The sequence below is a fragment of the Eurosta solidaginis genome, chromosome X (genome assembly GCF_040869045.1).
Source record: "Eurosta solidaginis isolate ZX-2024a chromosome X, ASM4086904v1, whole genome shotgun sequence".
Taxonomy (NCBI): Eukaryota; Metazoa; Arthropoda; class Insecta; order Diptera; family Tephritidae; genus Eurosta; species Eurosta solidaginis.
In genome coordinates, this window is record NC_090324.1 from 4,663,226 (window position 1) to 4,683,776 (window position 20,551).

At 39.1% G+C, this 20,551-nt stretch overlaps 1 protein-coding gene and 1 pseudogene across 1 annotated transcript in view; both read right to left on the reverse strand.

The window, feature by feature from the left end:
* The window catches only part of Ca-alpha1D (Ca[2+]-channel protein alpha[[1]] subunit D), a 6,221,746-nt gene that overhangs the window by 3,835,851 nt on the left and 2,365,344 nt on the right, over positions 1–20,551 (reverse strand). The window lies entirely within an intron of this gene.
* LOC137235600 (U6 spliceosomal RNA) lies at positions 5,582–5,675 on the reverse strand (annotated as a pseudogene).

Here is a 20,551-nt window from a genome sequence, read left to right on the forward strand (position 1 = left end):
ATACTCATTACCATCTTTCATTTGATATCATACAAACACATTCTAGAGTCATCCCTGGCCCACCCTAATGGCGACATTTCGAAAAGGCGTCCACCTATAGACCTAATGCCCACTCCCTCTTAAAATGCTCAGTAACACTTTTCGTTTGATACCCATATCGTACAAACATTCTAGAGTCACCCCTGGCCCACCCTAATGGCGATATCTCGAAAAGGCGTCTACCTATGGACCTAATGCCCGCTCCCTCTTAAAATGCTCAGTAACACCTTTCATTTGATTCCCATATCGTACAAACACATTCTAGAGACACCCCTGGTCCACCTTTATGGCGATATCTCGAAACGGCGTCCACCTATGGAACTAAGGATCACTCCTTTTCAAAATACTCATTAACAGCTTTCATTTGATACCCATATCGTACAAACATATTCTAGAGTCACCCCTGGTCCACCTTTATGGCGATTTCTCGAAAAGGCGTTCACCTATAGAACTAAAGCCCATTCCCTTTTAAAATACTCATTACCACCTTTCATTTGATACCCATATCGTACAAACACATTCTAGAGTCACCCCTGGTCCACCTTAATGGCGATATCTCGAAAAGGCATCCACCGATAGACCTAAGGCCCACTCCCTCTTAAAATGCTCAGTAACACCTTTCGTTTGATACCCATATCGTACAAACATTCTAGAGTCACCCCTGGCCCACCCTAATGGCGATATCTCGAAAAGGCGTCCACCTATAGACCTAATGTCCACTCCCTCTTAAAATGCTCAGTAACACCTTTCGTTTGATACCCATATCGTTCAAACATTCTAGAGTCACCCCTGGCCCACCCTAATGGCGATATCTCGAAAAGGCGTCCACCTATAAACCTAATGCCCACTCCCTCTTAAAATGCTCAGTAACACCTTTCGTTTGATACCCATATCGTTCAAACATTCTATAGTCATCCCTGGCCCACCCTAATGGCGATATCTCGAAAAGGCGTCCACCTATAGACCTAATGTCCACTCCCTCTTAAAATGCTCAGTAACACCTTTCGTTTGATACCCATATCGTTCAAACATTCTAGAGTCACCCCTGGCCCACCCTAATGGCGATATCTCGAAAAGGCGTCCACCTATAGACCTAATGCCCACTCCCTCTTTAAATGCTCAGTAACACCTTTCGTTTGATACCCATATCGTACAAACATTCTAGAGTCACCCCTGGCCCACCCTAATGGCGATATCTCGAAAAGGCGTCCACCTATAGACCTAATGCCCACTCCCTCTTAAAATGCTCAGTAACACCTTTCGTTTGGTACCCATATCGTACAAACATTCTAGAGTCACCCTTGGTCCACCTTTATGGCGATATCTCGAAAAGGCGTCCACCTATAGACCTAATTCCCACTCCCTCTTAAAATGCTCAGTAACACCTTTCGTTTGATACCCATATCGTACAAACACATTCTAGATTCACCCCTGGCCCACCCTAATGACGATATCTCGAAAAGGCGGCCACCTATAGACCTCATGCCCACTCCCTCTTAAAATGCTCAGTAACACCTTTCGTTTGATATCCATATCGTACAAACATTCTAGAGTCACCCCTGGCCCACCCTAATGGCGATATCTCGAAAAGTCGTCCACCTATAGACCTAATGCCCACTCCCTCTTAAAATGCTCAGTAATACCTTTCGTTTGATACCTATATCGTACAAACATTCTAGAGTCACCCCTGGCCCACCCTAATGGCGATATCTCGAAAAGGCGTCCACCTATAGACCTAATGCCCACTCCCTCTTAAAATGCTCAGTAACACCTTTCGTTTGATACCCATATCGTACAAACATTCTAGAGTCACCCCTGGCCCATCCTAATGGCGATATCTCGAAAAGGCGTCTACCTATGGACCTAATGCCCGCTCCCTCTTAAAATGCTCAGTAACACCTTTCGTTTGATACCCATATCGTACAAACATTCTAGAGTCACCCATGGTCCACCTTTATGGCGATATCTCGAAAAGGCGTCCACCTATGGAACTAAGGATTACTGCCTTTTAAAATACTCATTAACACCTTTCATTTGATATCCATATCGTATAAACACATTCTAGAGTCGCCCTGGCCCACCCTAATGGCGATATCTTGAAAAGTCGTCCACCTATAGACCTAATGCCCACTCCCTCTTAAAATGCTCAGTAACACCTTTCGTTTGATACCCATATCGTACAAACATTCTAGAGTCACCCATGGTCCACCTTTATGGCGATATCTCGAAAAGGCGTCCACCTATGGAACTAAGGATTACTCCCTTTTAAAATACTCATTACCACCTTTCATTTGATACCCATATCGTACAAACACATTCTAGAGTCACCCCTGGCCCACCCTAATGGCGATATCTCGAAAAGGCGTCCACCTATAGACCTAATGCCCACTCCCTCTTAAAATGCTCAGTAACACCTTTCCTTTGATACCTATATCGTACAAACATTCTAGAGTCACCCCTGGCCCACCCTAATGGCGATATCTCGAAAAGGCGTCCACCTATAGACCTAATGCCCACTCCCTCTTAAAATGCTCAGTAACACCTTTCGTTTGATACCCATATCGTACAAACACATTCTAGATTCACCCCTGGCCCACCATAATGACGATATCTCGAAAAGGCGGCCACCTATAGACCTCATGCCCACTGCCTCTTAAAATGCTCAGTAACACCTTTCGTTTGATACCCATATCGTACAAACATTCTAGAGTCACCCTTGGTCCACCTTTATGGCGATATCTCGAAAAGGCGTCTACCTATAGAACTAAGGATTACTCCCTTTTAAAATACTCATTACCATCTTTCATTTGATACCCATATCATACAAACACATTATAGAGTAACCCCTGGCCCACCCTAATGGCGACATTTCGAAAAGGCGTCCACCTATAGACCTAATGCCCACTCCCTCTTAAAATGCTCAGTAACACCTTTCATTTGATACCCATATCGTACATACAAATTCTAGAGTCAGCCCTGGTCCACCTTTATGGCGATATCCCTAAATGGCGTCCATCCATAGAAATATGGCCTACTCTCTCTTAAAATACTCTTTAATACCTTCCATTTGATACACATGTCATACAACCACATTCCAGGGTTACCCTAGGTTCATTTTCCTACATGGTGATTTTCCTTATTTTGTCTCCATAGCTCTCAACTGAGTATGTAATGTTCGGTTACACCCGAACTTAGCTTTCCTTACTTGTTTTTTTTAGAATGCTTATGCATTTGGGGAATGCATGAGTATTCTATTTTTGTAAATTAATTCTACTTTTGTATTTTAATGTTTGTAGGTTGAACATCTTCTTATTCTACTATTTTAAGTCTATTTTACCTTATAGGGGATTAACGTAAAATTATTGTTTTCATCGATGTTTACTACTCTAAAGGATTTAAATGCAAACATATTTTTCCTATTGATATCTTCTATTCCAAAGGTTTATTGATGTAAAATTATTTTTCTATTCTACAGGGTTATTAATAGAATTATTTTTCCTATTGATAATTTCTATTTCGCGGGTTATTAATAAAATTATTTTTCTATTCTACAGGGCTCTATATATATACTCTCTAGCCTAGATAGGTATAAAGGATCCTATTATCTAAAATTATGGTCTTTCTAAAAGGCTAGGTTATCCTAGATGAATCAGGTCTAACTTATATTTATATTTCTAATAAAAATAATGGAGATTAATGAATTAGATTTCCTTACTTTGATTATTTCTATTAAACAAAGCTTTTGCATTGTTATTAAAATTAAAACGTATAGAATAAGATGATGGTTACAGTCATCATTGGGTGAAAATTGACATTGTTTTAAAAAGCGGGTAAATTCAGTTGCTGCTAGAGTAAGAAGAAGTTATATAGCGATAAGTGGTTGAACCAATGGGTACAGTGGATGCAAACATTTTTCATATCTTTTCTTATACCATTTTTCATATTTTCCAGCAATATTTTTATTAGATCTTATGTGTCATTCGATTTTCTGGGTGGCCTTTCCAGATGGGATCGTCATGATATTTATGAAGAATTCCTATAATTTTTGTCGACATTTGTCACATGCATAACTTCTGGGGTTAATGCAAATATTAGATCTTCGAGAACTTGGGTACCTATTTTATTTTTAAATATGCTTACTCGAGTATTCATTATTCTTGACCAATTTGTCTCCTAAAGGACAACTGTCTTTTTCTCTTACAAGTCCTAGATTGCCGGCATTTTTAAGCCTGGTTGAATATTGTCCTAAGTCAATAACTTCCTCAACAATCTGGTTGCTTGTATTTTGCTACAATTTTTCTATCCTTTTGGATGAAAGCGAGCGTGACATGTCTAATTGCAAACTTATTTATTAAGCGCTTTATTTATAATAAGGTTCTCTTTGTGACTTTTTATTTTCTTCATTCTGGCTGGTTTTGAAGTTTCCGATCTTGTGGTAACTTGAGATATTTTGCATATATCCACTTACGTAAGGTTTTTAGTCAAGCATTATGTTGCGAAAAGTTTGTGGTATAAATCTTCTACCTTGACATCCTTCATAGATGTTGTTTTGATTAACTTCTATGGAAGCTACTACTTAGAATTAGCAAATTGTTGAACTTAGACAGTGCTAATGACGCTGTCTTAATAAATTCTTCTATTGAGTGAGGCATTTTGCAGTGATTCATTTGTAATACTTACTGTTCTATCGGAATTGGGTTGAATTTAGGGGATTTAGGGTGCTAACTTTGAATATTATATCAATAGCACGACTCCGCAGGTTGAAACTGCTAGCCAAACATCTGAAATGTTTGGGTTAATTTTTGGCTCTGGTTCAGCTGGTGGTTTATATTTTAATATTCTATTCTCTGATGTTTCAGAGTTTTTTTTTTTCTACCTCGTAACCAGCTATGGGGTTAATTTTTGTCCACGAAGACATTTTAAAGAGATGATATGATTGAAAGAGAAAATTAAAGAGAAATTAGAAATTTATTCCTGTTTCTTTGGGGGGTATTCCTATTATTTAAAAGGTTTATTTCTAAAAATATTTGTTCTTAAGGAAAAATTTGTTTAATTTAAAATTTTTGACATTTTTAAATTTTCTTACAAAATCTTTTGAAATTTTATTTTATTTTTTTTTTCAGATGATGAATTGTTAAATAAAGTTAATTTTTTTTGTTTAACTATTAAAAGTTAATTCCTATGCTATTTTCTTTTTTTTCATTTTCTTTTCTCTTTTTGTATTTTGGTAAAACATCATTAAACATTTCAAAAAAAAATTTTTTTTTTCACATTTAAGGAGCTTTATGAAAACCACCTAAACACTTGATTTTCGTTTTGTATGTCCTTTTCTGGGAACATAATTCAATAAGCAGTAAAAAATTTTTTTTTTCAGCAAAAATATAATTTTTGCTTGTCAATAGGCAGCCGCTAGGTTGCCCGAATATTTTTTTTTTTTTTTTTTTTTTGTTTTTGTAAATGATGGTTAAAGAAATGACTTCATACTTAAGCTAGTGTATTTATTATACTTATAATTATCATGCTCCTCTTGTTTATCACCATTGAAAATGTGGTACGCTTCACGAGATCAGTGTCATTCTTGCTCTGGGGCTATGCTAATATCGTTCCAATTTTAATGTATTTTCCGTTGAAGTAATTGCCACAATATGCTAATCTTCGTGTATTTTCCGTTGAAGTAATTGCCACAATATGCTAATCTTCGTGTATTTTCCGTTGAAGTAATTGCCATAATATGCTAATCTTCGTGTATTTTCCGTTGAAGTAGTTGCCACAATATGCTAATCTTCATGTATTTTCCGTTGAAGTAATTGCCACAATATTCTAATCTTCGTGTATTTTCCGTTGACGTAATTGCTACAATATGCCAATATTCGTATATTTTGCGTTAACGTAATTGCCACAATATGCTAATCTTCGTGTATTTTCCGTTGTCGTAATTGCCTCAATTTTAATTATTGGTGCCCGACTTTAACACCTTCTCTTTTTTTTTCTTTCTACAAGGCTTAGGCTGTAATCAGCCAGAAAAATCCTGCCGGCTATGACATTAGGCTGAAAAATCAGCCAGTAGCATCATAGGCAGAATCGCCATGTAGAAAAGCGTATCCTTGCCAGCTATGAAATTAGGCTGAGAAATCAGCCAACAGAATCATAGGCAGGATCGCCATGTAGAAAGGTCCCTAACGCAACTAAAACAAAGAAGACTTCACTGCTTGAATTATGAATGTCGAATTCTCTTTATTCAAATAATTCAGCCTATTTATATTAGATTATTCTGAACATATTCTTACATATCTATTTACATTTAAGCTTACATACTTACATACATAACCACCTTAAACATACATACTTACATACCTACATTCTACTCGGCACAAAATATGTACCTACATATATGAGCTGCAAATTTATGGGAAATGCTAACCTTGCAAGTTGCAGGAATGCAAATTGCTGGGATTCAAATTCGTTTGGTTGTGTGTTGTACACGTCTGTTTATTAATGGCTGTGTCAGCATTAATTCTCAAATGCATTTTTATGTGTTGATGAACATTTAGACTATTTTTGTAGCAGGTTAGAATATTAGAATGATTTAAATATTTTGGATTAAATTGAATTGTTGGCTGCTTACACTAAAATTTTCATCGGTCCTTGATACGTATGCAAAGTTTCAAATTAATCAAACTTCTAGAAACCGGTGAAAATTAAGCTCAAAGATTCCGCTACATACAGGCCAAGCTAATAAAAGCGTGTTAAAAAGGGTTCCAGTATGCTCTTTCGTAGATGTGCCATGCATCCACTTCTATCATTAATAAAGGAATGCGTTTTTCGCATTATGTGCAAAGTTTCAAATCTATGGCCATTTGGGGTGGTCATAAGTTCAGTTGACCTTATGTCCGTTAACCTTATGTCAACCCACCATCACATTATTGCATAATAATCGAGCCTTGATACGTGTGCAAAGTTTCAATTGAACTTATGGCCATTCAAAGTGGTAATAATGCCAATTGACCTTATGGCCGTCAACCTTATGTTACCACACCATCACATTAATGCATTGTCATCGACCCTTGATACGTGTGCAAAGTTTCAATCAAACTTATGGCCATTCAAAGTGGTAATAAGGCCAATTGACCTTATGGCCGTTGACCTTATGTCAACACACCATCATATTAATGCATTGTCATCGAGCCTTGATATGTGTGCAAAGTTTCAACAAACTTATGGCCATTCAAAGTGGTAATAAGGCCAATTGACCTTATGGCCGTTGACCTTATGTCACCACGCCATCACATTAATGCATTATCATCGGTCCTTGATACGTATGCAAAGTTTCAAATTAATCAGACTTCTAGAAACCGGTGAAAATTAATCTCAAAGATTCCGTTACATACAAGCCAAGCTAATAAAAGAGTGTTAAAAAGAGCCCCAGTATGCTCTTTCGTAGACGTGCCATGCATCCACTTCTATCATTAGCAAAGGAATGCGTTTTTCGCATTATGTGCAAGGTTTCAAATCTATGGCCATTTGGGGTGGTCATAAGTTTTTAGTTGTTTCGGTACTTTGCATAAAACAACTCAGTTTAATGCTTGGTTTACTACCATTTTATTTGTAATAAAACTTAAATCCTAGTTTTTAATCAAATATAAAGACTGCGCATGCAGCTAGTTCAAAGAGACGATGGTGGTAATAATAATAATAATTTCATTAGAATAAGAACAACGAAAGAAAAATGAAAGAAAATGTCAAAGTAAAAGTGATGCCAGATGTCAGCTGATCCGTATCTTATATGAAGTTGATACATAGATGGCACGGTGTGCAACTCAATACGCTACAGTACTCCCCCTTTAGTGACTCGGTCACGATTTGGAGAAACGTACTCGCTGACGTGTTTCGTAAGTCCGCACACTCGGCGGACTATCTGGTTGTGTAATGCCGGTTCTAATTTCAGTGTTCGTTAGGAAAGCTGGTTTGATTCGCTCGATCGATACTGCTACGTCCTTACCATTGATGCGAATGGTGAAAAGACGATCTGATTCTTTGCTTACCACCTCATATGGCCCTGTGTATGGAGGTTCAAGTGGCTGTTTTACAGCATCCGTTCGAAGAAAAATATGTGTGCAATCATTCAAATGTTTGAGCTGAAACATTTTATTGTTGTTGTGATGTGCAACTGGTGTTGGTCGCATGGCTCGCATTTGCTCTCTCAATTGGCCAATAAAGATGTGAGGGTCAGCTGGTGCATCGGTGCCTTCTGCAAATTCGTTTGGTATGCGTATTGGCGAGCCTTATAGTATCTCAGCTGCTGAAGCTTCAAGGTCAGGTTTATAACAATTTCGTAGTCCAAGTAGTGCTACTGGTAAGAGTTTTGGCCAAGGAATTTGGGTATTACACATTAAAGCTGCTTTTAGTGAACGATGCCAGCGCTCTATCATCCCATTGGACTGGGGGTGATATGCTGTTGTGTGTATGTGTTGGCCACCGACAAGTTTGCATAAATTTTCAAACAACGCGGATTCAAATTGTGTGCCTTGATCTGTCGTGATTGTTTTTGGACACCCAAACCTGGATACCCAATGAACCCAAAAAGTATTCGCAATCGTGTCCGCTGAAATATCTCTTAGCGGTATTGCTTCGGGCCAGCGAGAAAAGCGATCGATCATCGTGAGGCCATAACGATATCCTTGCGCATGGGGCATAACAATTATGTCCATGTGGACGTGATCGAATCTGTTGTCAGGCACAGTAATTTTTTGCGGTGTTAGCTTGTTGTGGCGATGTATTTTCGGGCGCTGACAGGGAATGCAATTTTTCGCCCATTCGGCGATGTCCTTCTTCATGGATGGCCAAACGTACTTTTGTCGCACCTGTTGACTTGTAGATTTGCCACTCGGATGTGACAATCCATGCGCTGCTGAAAAAACTTGATAGCGTAAGTTTCGTGGAACGTAAGGTCGCACTTGACCCGTTGATATATCGCAATAGATCGTACACGTGTCAAATTGAACTGCTTGTAATTTGAGAGATGTGTCACCTCTCAAAACCGAGCGTAATTCTTCGTCGTCTGCTTGCGATTTCGCAATGTCAACCAGAGTTATAGCCGAGGGCATTGAGATTGCCTCTAATCGAGAGAGGGCATCGGCCACAGAATTTTCAGTACCTTTAACATGAACGATTGCTGTAGAAAACTGAGATATGAAATCTAAGTGACGTAGTTGCCGCGGCGATGCTTTTTCCAGTTTTTGTTGGAATGCATAGATCAATGGTTTATGGTCCGTTTTGATTACAAAACTGCGTGCTTCGAGAAAATGTTTGAAATGGCGAATTGCATCGTAAACTGCAAGTAGCTCTCGGTCATAGGTACGGTAATTCTTTTCTGTGCTGCTAAGTTTTCTCGAAAAAAAACCTAAAGGTTGCCACGAGTTATTCACTTCCTGCTCGAGAACGGCGCCAATTGCCACGTTTGATGCATCACAGACAAGGGCTAATTTAGCCTTCGGTGCTGGATGAGCCAGAAGCGCTGCGTTGACTACGCTTTGTTTACATGATTCAAATGCGTCGACTGCGTCCTTAGTCCACAGAATTTTTCGTTTGTCATTTTTTTAATGTTACGGATAAAATCACTCAACGGTGCTTGCATCTCGGAAGCGTGGTATACAGCGACGGTAATAGTTAATGACACCCAAAAATCAACCAAGCTCGCACAAAGTTTCGGGTTTCTTAAACTCAGCTATTGCCTTTATGTGGATGTCAGATGGTTTGATGCCGTCTTTGTTGATCACGTAGCTTAAAAAAGATACTTCGGATTGCCCAAATTGGCATTTGTTGGCGTTTATGCTGAGGCCATTTTTTCGCAAATTGGATAAAACAATGCGAAGGTGCTCTTCGTGCTCTTCTTGTGAGCCAGACATGATGAGAATGTCATCAATATAACAAAATACGAATTCGATGCCTCGGAAAATGTCATCCATAAACCTTTGGAATGTCTGCGTGGCATTCTTGAGGCCGAAAGGCATGAATAAAAATTCGATTAAACCGAATGGCGTGCAGACAGCTGTCTTCTTGATATCTTCCTCCGCCATAGGAATTTGGTAGTATGCCCGCACCAGGTCGAGGGTCGAAAAAACGGTACTACCGTGCAGCTTGTTGGCAAAGTCATGAACGTGGGCGATGGGATAACGATCCGGGACCGTTATCGAATTTAGCTTTCGATAGTCGCCACACGCACGCCAACCACCGCATTTTTTGGCCACCATGTGCAGTGGGCTAGACCAGGAACTTTTCGAAATTCTACAGATGCCTTGTTGCAGCAGAAAGTTAACTTCTGCTCTGGTAGCTTCAAGCCTTTCGCCGGCCAGACGGCTCGGCCTACTGGCCACCGTATTACCAGACGTTTCGATGTGATGCCGAACTGAATGAAAAACGTTGTTGGTGTCGAATTGCGAATTTGTCTTAGTGACATCGACGAACCCTTTGAGAACGTTGTAAAACTTGTTTGCTTTATTTAGCGTTGAGACTGCAAAAATTCGTGTACTGCTGAGTTCGCCGCTAGTTGTGGGACCCGTTGTTGTATCAATGAGACGCTTATTATTGAAATCGATTAGTAGTTGAAAATGAGCCAGAAAATCGGCACCCATAACTGCAGTGTGAACGTCAGCTATTGTAAAAAGCCAGCTGAATGATCGTCGTAAGCCCAAATCGACTTCGATCGGTTGATTGCCGTAGGTTTGTATGGCCGTTTGATTCGCCGCATACAATTGTAAATCACCTTGTTTGATTTTACTATTTGCTGCCGAGCGTGGTAAAACAGACACCACAGATCCGGAATCAATAAGAAAGTTGAATTTTGATTTTTTGTCGCTGACGTATAAGCGCTTCTCATTCGTCTTATTGTTTTTGCTTGTAGTTAGTTCTTTGGTGTTGGTACACATATTTGTTTGGTTAACGCTGCTAGATTTGCGACTGTTGCCAACCAGCGTTACTGACGACAGCCGTTTTAGTTTGACGACTTGTAGCGCGAGCAGTTGGGACGACATTTCTTTGCGTTATCTCCGAACTTCTGGTGGAAAAAACATAGAGTTGGTTGCCCCTCATTGTTGCCTTTTTTTGCCGATGATTTTTGTGTTCTCTGAGGAGAGTTACTGCGGCTTCTGCAAGACTTGAAAGCTTTTAGTTCGCTACTAATTTTACTCACCTTTTCTGTAAGCGACTTTAATGCTGCGCTCATTTCCGACAAGGACATTATATGAGATACCGCCTGGACCGAGTTGTCAGTGGACGCTTGAGTTGGCAAGATGCTGTTAGTGTTCGTTGCTACTGCCTCAAGCATCTTGTCTGCTATCTTCGCAAGTTTTTCAATGTCTTTCTCATCCCAAACACTCAAGACTGGACGTATTGACTGTGGCATTTCCCCAATAAATAACGTGTGAATGATTGCCTCGCTGCCGGGGTCGGGTGCTAATCGGCGCATGTATGACAAAATTTCTGTCGGCTTCATGCCTGCTGTGCCACCTCCCTGTAACAAACGACGTAATTTCGACTCAGCACTTTCGGCAAATTTGTCCAGTAACCGCGCTTTGAGTGCATCGTATTTATTACTTTGTGGTGGCTTTGTTATGAGGTCTTCTACAAATAACGTAATCTCCTGTTCGAGATGTATTGTGACAAAATCGAACTTGTCGTCGTCACTTTGAACTTTGTATAATCGAAACGATCGTTCAAGTTGGGCGAACCACAAATGCGGGTTGCTTTTATTGAACTTGGGTACAATTAGATTGCCATGTGGTCTCTGCAAGTCTCTCTGCATATTTGGCTGTTGTTCGTACATAGTCTGCAGACGTTGACACTCTAATTCCAGGGCGCGTAGTTTTTGGTTAAGTTCATCTTTCTCAGCCATTTCTGTGTCTTCTTCTTTTATAACGGAGCGCAAGTTGTAACGGGAACCTGGCATCAAATAGAACTGCCGTTATGAGAGAACTGGTTATCCGTCGCAAAATTGTGGTAGAATGGCGAATTTTGCGAATTCCAATCCACATGTACAGAGTGAATGATATTCGCGCTGTCGGGGTCACCACTTTAGTTGTTTCGGTACTTTGCATAAAACAACTCAGTTTAATGCTTGGTTTACTACCATTTTATTTGTAATAAAACTTAAATCCTAGTTTTTAATCAAATATAAAGACTGCGCATGCAGCTAGTTCAAAGAGACGATGGTGGTAATAATAATAATAATTTCATTAGAATAAGAACAATGAAAGAAAAATGAAAGAAAATGTCAAAGTAAAAGTGATGCCAGATGTCAGCTGATCCGTATCTTATATGAAGTTGATACATAGATGGCACGGTGTGCAACTCAATACGCTACAAGTTCATTTGACCTTATGGCCGTTGAACTTATGTCACCACACCATCACATTAATGCATCGTCATCGAACCTTGATACGTGTGCAAAGCTTCAAATTAATCAGACTTCCAGAAACCGGTGAAAATTAAGCTCAAAGATTCCGTTACATAGATATAGGCCAAGCTAATAAAAGCGTGTTAAAAAAGGGCTCCAGTATGCTCTTTCGTAGATGTGCCATGCATCCACTTCTATCGTTAATAAAGGAATACGTTTTTCGCATTATGTACAAGGTTTCAAATCTATGGCCATTTAGGGTGGTCATAAGTTCAATTGACCTTATGTCACCACACCATCACATTATTGCATTGTCATCGAGCTTTGATACGTGTGCAAAGTTTCAATAAAATTTATGGCCATTCAAAGTGGTAATAAGGCCAATTGACCTTATGGCCGTTGACCTTATGTCACCACACCATCACATTAATGCATTTTCATCGAGCCTTGATGTGTGTGCAAAGTTTCAATCAAACTTATGGCCATTCAAAGTGGCAATAAGGCCAATTGACCTTATGGCCGTTGACCTTATGTCACCACACCATCACATTAATGCATTGTCATCGACCCTTGATACGTGTGCAAAGTTTCAATCAAACTTGTGGCCATTCAAATTGGTAATAAGGCCAATTGACCTTATGGTTGTTGACCTTATGTCACCACACCACCACATTAATGCATCGTCATCGACCCTTGATACATGTGCAAAGCTTCAAATTAATCAGACTTCTAGAAACCGGTGAAAATTAAGCTCAAAGATTCCGTTACATAGATATAGGCCAAGCTAATAAAAGCGTGTTAAAAAAGGGCTCCAGTATGCTCTTTCGTAGATGTGCCATGCATCCACTTCTATCGTTAATAAAGGAATGCGTTTTTCGCATTATGTGCAAGGTTTCAAATCTATGTCCATTTGGGGGGTCATAAGTTCATTTGACCTTATGGCCGTTGACCTTATGTCACCACACCATCACATTAATGCATCGTCATCGACCCTTGATACATGTGCAAAGCTTCAAATTAATCAGACTTCTAGAAACCGGTGAAAATTAAGCTCAAAGATTCCGTTACATAGATATAGGCCAAGCTAATAAAAGCGTGTTAAAAAAGGGCTCCAGTATGCTCTTTCGTAGATGTGCCATGCATCCACTTCTATCGTTAATAAAGGAATGCGTTTTTCGCATTATGTACAAGGTTTCAAATCTATGGCCATTTAGGGTGGTCATAAGTTCAATTGACCTTATGTCCGTTAACATTGTGTCACCCCACCTTCACATTATTGTATTGTCATGGAGCCTTGATACGTGTGCGAAGTTTCAATCAATCTTATGGCCATTTTAAAGTGGTAATAAGGCCAATTGACTTTATGACCGTTACATACAGGCCAAGCTAATAAAATCGTGTTAATAAAGGAATGCGTTTTTCGCATTATATCCAAGGTTTCAAATCTATGGCCATTTGGGGTGGTCATAAGTTCAATTGACCTTATGTCCGTTAACCTTATGTCACCCCACCTTCAAATTATTGCATTGTTAACCTTATGTCACCCCACCTTCACACTATTGCATTGTCATCGAGCATTGATACGTGCGCAAAGTTTTAAACTTATGGCCATTCAAAGTGGTAATAAGGGCCAATTTACCTTATGGCCCTTGACCTTATGTCACCACACCATCACATTAATGCATTGTCATCGACGCTTGATACGTGTGCAAAGTTTCAATCAAACTTATGGCCATTCAAAGTGGTAATAAGGCCAATTGACCTTATCGCCGTTGACCTTATCACACCACACCATCACATTAATGCATTGTCATCGGTCCTTGATACATATGCAAAGTTTCATATTAATCAGACTTCTAGAAACCGGTGAAAATTAAGCTCAAAAATTCCGTTACATTGATACAGGCCAAGTTAATAAAAGCGTGTTAAAAAAGGGCTCCAGTATGCTCTTTCGTAGATGTGCCATGCATCCACTTCTATCATTAATAAAGGAATGCGTTTTTCGCATAATGTGCAAGGTTTCAAATCTATGGCCATTTGGGTTGGTCATAAGTTCAATTGACCTTATGTTCGTTAACCTTATGTCACCCCACCTTCACATTATTGCATTGTCATCGAGTCTTGATACGTGTGCAAAGTTTCAAACTTATGGCCATTCAAAGTGGTAATAAGGTCAATTTTCCTTATGGCCGTTGACCTTATGCCACCACACCATCACATTAATGCATTGTCATCGGTCCTTGATACGTATGCAAAGTTTCAAATTAATCAGACTTCTAGAAACAGGTGAAAATTAAGCTCAAAGATTCCGTTACATTGATACAGGCCTAGTTAATAAAAGCATGTTAAAAAAGGGCTCCAGTATGCTCTTTCGTAGATGTGCCATGCATCCACTTCTATCATTAATAAAGGAATGCGTTTTTCGCATTATGTGAAAGGTTTCAAATCTATGGCCATTCGGGGTGGTTATAAGTTCAATTGACCTTATGTTCGTTAACCTTATGTCACCCTACCTTCACATTATTGCATTGTCATCGAGCCTTGATACGTGTGCAAAGTTTCAAACTTATGGCCATTCAAAGTGGTAATAAGGCCAATTGACCTTATGGGCGTTGACCTTGTTTCACCACACCATCACATTATTGCATTGTCATGGAGCCTTGATACCTGTGCAAAGGTTCAATCAAACTTATGGCCATTCAAAGTGGTAATAAGGCCAATTGATCTTATGTCCGTTAATCTTATGTCACCCCACAATCACATTATTGAATTGCCATCTAGCTTTGATACGTGTGCAAAGTTTCGATCAAACTTATGGCCATTCAAAGTGGTAAAAAGGCCAATTGACTTTATGGCCGTTGACCTTATGTCACCACACCATCACATTAATGCATTGTCATCGACGCTTGATACGTGTGCAAAGTTTCAATCAAACTCATGGCCATTCAAAGTGATAATAAGGCCAGTTTCAAATTAATCAGACTTCTAGAAACCGGTTAAAATTAAGCTCAAAAATTGCGTTACATACAGGCCAAGCTAATAAAAGCGTGTTAATAAAGGAATGCGTTTTTCGCATTATGTGCAAGGTTTCAAATCTATGGCCATTTGGGGGGTCATAAGTTCATTTGACCTTATGGCCGTTGACCTTATGTCACCACACCATCACATTAATGCATCGTCATCGACCCTTGATACATGTGCAAAGCTTCAAATTAATCAGACTTCTAGAAACCGGTGAAAATTAAGCTCAAAGATTCCGTTACATAGATATAGGCCAAGCTAATAAAAGCGTGTTAAGAAAGGGCTCCAGTATGCTCTTTCGTAGATGTGCCATGCATCCACTTCTATCGTTAATAAAGGAATGCGTTTTTCGCATTATGTACAAGGTTTCAAATCTATGGCCATTTAGGGTGGTCATAAGTTCAATTGACCTTATGTCCGTTAACATTGTGTCACCCCACCTTCACATTATTGTATTGTCATCGAGCCTTGATACGTGTGCGAAGTTTCAATCAATCTTATGGCCATTTTAAAGTGGTAATAAGGCCAATTGACCTTATGACCGTTACATACAGGCCAAGCTAATAAAAGCGTGTTAAAAAGGGCTCTTCCGTACATGTGCCATGCATCCACTTCTATCATTAATAAAGTAATGCGTTTTTCGCATTATGTGCAAGGTTTCAAATCTATGGCCATTTGGGGTGGTCACAAGTTCAATTGACCTTATGTCCGTTCACCTTATGTGACCCCACCTTCACATTATGGCATTGTCATCGAGCCTTGATACGTGTGCAAAGTTTCAATCAAACTTATGGCCATTCAAAGTGGTAATAAGGCCAATTGACCTTATGGCCGTTGACCTTATGTCACCATCACATCATCACATTAATGCATTGTCATCGAGACTTGATACGTGTGCAAAGCTTTAATCAAACTTAAGGCCATTCAAAGTGGTAATAAGGCCAATTTACCTTATGGCCTTTCACCTTATGTCACCACACCATCACATTAATGCATTGTCATCGAGCCTTGATACGTGTGCAAAGTTTCAATCAAACTTATGGCCATTAAAAGTGGTAATAAGGAAAATTGACCTTATGGCCGTTGACCTTATGTCACCACACCATCACATCAATGCATTGTCATCGACGCTTGATACGTGTGCAAAGTTTCAATCAAACTTATGGCCATTCAAAGTGGTAATAAGGCCAATTGACCTTATCGCCGTTGACCTTATCACACCACACCATCACATTAATGCATTGTCATCGGTCCTTGATACATATGCAAAGTTTCAAATTAATCAGACTTCTAGAAACCGGTGAAAATTAAGCTCAAAAATTCCGTTACATTGATACAGGCCAAGTTAATAAAAGCGTGTTAAAAAAGGGCTCCAGTATGCTCTTTCGTAGATGTGCCATGCATCCACTTCTATCATTAATAAAGGAATGCGTTTTTCGCATTATGTGCAAGGTTTCAAATCTATGGCCATTTGGGTTGGTCATAAGTTCAATTGACCTTATGTTCGTTAACCTTATGTCACCCCACCTTCACATTATTGCATTGTCATCGAGTCTTGATACGTGTGAAAAGTTTCAAACTTATGGCCATTCAAAGTGGTAATAAGGTCAATTTTCGTTATGGCCGTTGACCTTATGCCACCACACCATCACATTAATGCATTGTCATCGGTCCTTGATACGTATGCAAAGTTTCAAATTAATCAGACTTCTAGAAACAGGCGAAAATTAAGCTCAAAGATTCCGTTACATTGATACAGGCCTAGTTAATAAAAGCACGTTAAAAAAGGGCTCCAGTATGCTCTTTCGTAGATGCGCCATGCATCCACTTCTATCATTAATAAAGGAATGCGTTTTTCGCATTATGTGAAAGGTTTCAAATCTATGGCCATTCGGGGTGGTTATAAGTTCAATTGACCTTATGTTCGTTAACCTTATGTCACCCTACCTTCACATTATTGCATTGTCATCGAGTCTTGATACGTGTGCAAAGTTTCAAACTTATGGCCATTCAAAGTGGTAATAAGGCCAATTGACCTTATGGGCGTTGACCTTGTGTCACCACACCATCACATTATTGCATTGTCATGGAGCCTTGATACCTGTGCAAAGGTTCAATCAAACTTATGGCCATTCAAAGTGGTAATAAGGCCAATTTATCTTATGTCCGTTAATCTTATGTCACCCCACCATCACATTATTGAATTGCCATCTAGCTTTGATACGTGTGCAAAGTTTCGATCAAACTTATGGCCATTCAAAGTGGTAAAAAGGCCAATTGACTTTATGGCCGTTGACCTTATGTCACCACACCATCACATTAATGCATTGTCATCGACGCTTGATACGTGTGCAAAGTTTCAATCAAACTCATGGCCATTAAAAGTGGTAATAAGGCCAATTGACCTTATGGCCGTTGGCCTTATGTCACCACACCATCACATTAATGCATTGTCATCGAGCCTTGAAGTGTGTGCAAAGTTTCAATCAAAGTTATGGCCATTCAAAGTGGTAATAAGGCCAATTGACCTTATGGCCGTTGACCTTATGTCACCACACCATCACGTTAATGCATTGTCATCGTTCCTTGATACGTATGCAAAGTTTCATATTAATCATACTTCTAGAAACCGGTGAAAATTAAGCTCAAAGATTCCCTTACATACAGGCCAAGCTAATAAAAGCGTGTTAAAAATTTCCAATGTTAGGCGCTTGGTGTAGCATTGTTCTTGTGCTAAAATGTATGCTCTTTCTAAGTTTGGAGAATGGCCGCTAGATGCACAGTGGGCCATTAGTGCTGTTTTTAGGATTATTGAGTCCTGACATTGTTCGAAGGCGGATTTTTGTTGTTCCTACGTATACGATGTTACAAGTTTCGTGTTTGCTTCCGTTACAGGGGATTTTATAAATTAAATTGATTTTTTCCATTGGAGGTATTTTGGACTTTTCCTTTTTAAATATCTTGTATAGTTTCTTTGTTGTAAATGTTTAATCTTGTTAGCAGTTCTGATAGATGAGGTACATATATGACGGATATATACATTTTCGGGGTTTCGTCTTTCTGCAGGTTTCTCGTTGTTTTGTTCTCTTTATTAAGGTTTTGATGATATTTTCTGGGAATTCAATTTGTTTTAATAAGCACAATACCTAATTCTCTATTTCCCTGGGGTAAATTTGGTCCCATATGTTCAACAAGCGTCGTATACAGCCCATTGCTGTATCAATTATCATCGTTTTAGGGTATTTCTAATGAAAATTGATAACCCTTCCTGACACTGTTGGTTTCTTATACCACCGCAGTTTTAATTTATTTCTTCGTGCAGAATAGAAAATAAGTAAAATTTTCGACAATGGGCGTGGCACCGCCCACTTTTAAAAGAAGGTAATTTAGAAGTTTTGCAAGCTGTAATTTGGCAGACGTTGAAGATATCATGATGAAATTTGGCAGGAACGTTACTTGTATTACTATATGTATGCTTTATAAAAATTGGCATAATCGGAGAACGACCACGCCCACTTTAAAAAAAAATTTTTTAAAGTGAAATTTTTACAAAAAATTTGATATCTTTACATTGTATAAGTAAATTATGTCAACATTCAACTGCAGTAATGATATGGTGCAACAAAATACAAAAACAAAAGGAAATTTCAAAATGGGCGTGGCTCCGTCCTTTTTCATTTGATTTGTCTAGGATGCATTTAATGCCATAAGTCGAACAAATATTTACCAATCCTTGTGAAAGGCGTATAGATTATAGGACGATAACTGTTTTCTGTGAAAAAGGGCGAAATCGGTTGAAGCCACGCCCAGTTTTTATACACAGTAGATCGTCTGTCCTTTCGCTCGGCCTTAACACGATAACTTGAGCAAAAATAGATATATCTTTACTAAACCCAGTTCACATAATTATCTGAACACGCTTTGTATTGGTATAAAAAATGGCCGAAATCCGACTATGACCACGCCCACTTTTTCGATTTCGAAAATTACGAAAAATGAAAAAAATCCCATAATTCTATACCAAATACGAAAAAAGGGATGAAACATGGTAATTTCATTGGTTTATTGACGCAAAATATAACTTTAGAAAAAAACTTTGTAAAATGGGTGTGACACCTACCATATTAAGTAGAAGAAAATGAAAAAGTTCTGCAGGGCGAAATCGAAATCCCTTGGAATCATGGCAGGAATACTGTTCGTGGTATTACATATATAAATAAATTAGCGGTACCCGACAGATGATGTTCTGGGTCACCCTGGTCCACATTTTGGTCGAAATCTCGAAAACGCTTTCACATATACAACTACCACCACTCCCTTTTAAAATCATTATTAATACCTTTAATTTGACACCCATATTGTACAAACACATTATAGAGTCACCCCTGGTCCACCTTTATGGCGATATATCGAAAAGGCGTTCACCTATCGAACTAAGGCCCACTCCCTTTTAAAATACTCATTATCACCTTTCGTTTGATACTCATAATGTACAAACGCATTCTAGAGTCAACCCTGGTCCACCTTTATAACGATATCCCGAAAAGGCGTCCACATATAGAACTAAGGCCCACTCCCTTTTAAAATACTCATTAACACCTTTCATTTGATACCCATATCGTACAAACAAATTCTAGAGTCACCCCTGGTCCACCTTTATATCGATATTTCGAAAAGGCGTCCACCCATAGAACTAAGGCCCACTCCCTTTTAAAATCCTCATTACCACCTTTCGTTTGATACCCATATTGTATAGACGCATTCTAGAGTCATCCCCGGTCCACCTTTATGGCGATATCCCAAAAAGGCGTACACCTATAAAACTAAGGCCCACTCCCTTTTAAAATACTCATTAATACCTTTCATTTGATACCCATATCGTACAAACAAATTCTAGAGTCACCGCTGGTCCACCTTTATATCGATATTGCAAAAAGGCCTCCACCCATAGAACTAAGGCCCACTCCCTTTTAAAATACTCATTAACACATTTCGTTTGATACCCATATTGTATAAACGCATTTTAGAGTCATATCTGGTCCACCTCTATGGCGATATCTCGAAAAGGCGTCCACCTATAGAACTAAGGCCACTCCCTTT